The following is a 736-nucleotide window of genomic DNA, read 5'->3' on the forward strand; positions in this document are numbered from 1 at the left end:
GAGGCGCCGGGGTGTTCCTGCCTGGGTGTGCGGGGACAGAGAGGACAGGAGCATCCCCCTCGGCCCGGGAGGAGGGGCGGCCATAGACTCCGAGTGTTCATCGAGGCCGGGGCCACGCGACGGGGAGCCCCGGCGAGGACATTTCTTACCCTCTCTGGGGGAGGGATGCCAGGCTTTTCCCGACCTCCCCAACACCAACCCGATCTGGGAGGAGGAGAAATTAAGGAGGGAGAGGGACCGGCATGGAAACCGAGCCGAGATGACTCGGCTGGCTTGGAGAGGCGAGCGATGCCTAGTCCAGCGGCCGCAGTGTAAATTCCCATCTCTGTCCGGCATGCTGCCTGCCGGCATTCCGCCTTCCCGGAGCTGTTCCTGCTCTGTCCGTCCGGGCCCTCACGGCCCCGGCAGGTTACCGTAACCAAACAGCCCCGCGGCAGCTCCTCAAAGAAAGGGGTGGGTGAACCCACCTGGGAAATTGACTTCCACCTCTTGTGTCCAAACCTTTCTGCAAAGGGAAGTGACCTCGGGGAGAATCTCTTACTGCAGGTTGAATGCTTGTCTAGAGGGAAATGAGGAAAAGAACGGAAGAAAATGAAAAGGTCAAGTTTTTCAAAAATTTTTTGCACCGCATGGAAGTGAGCAGAAGAGACAAAGCCGACCTTTTCCTCAGCCCCAGAGTCGCGGAAAGTCCCTGAAACCTTGCGCGTAAAATGAACAGGAGACGGTCACCAGAACC

This window comes from Corvus brachyrhynchos, unplaced genomic scaffold (genome assembly GCF_000691975.1).
Source record: "Corvus brachyrhynchos isolate BGI_N302 unplaced genomic scaffold, ASM69197v1 scaffold142, whole genome shotgun sequence".
NCBI classification, from domain to species: Eukaryota; Metazoa; Chordata; class Aves; order Passeriformes; family Corvidae; genus Corvus; species Corvus brachyrhynchos.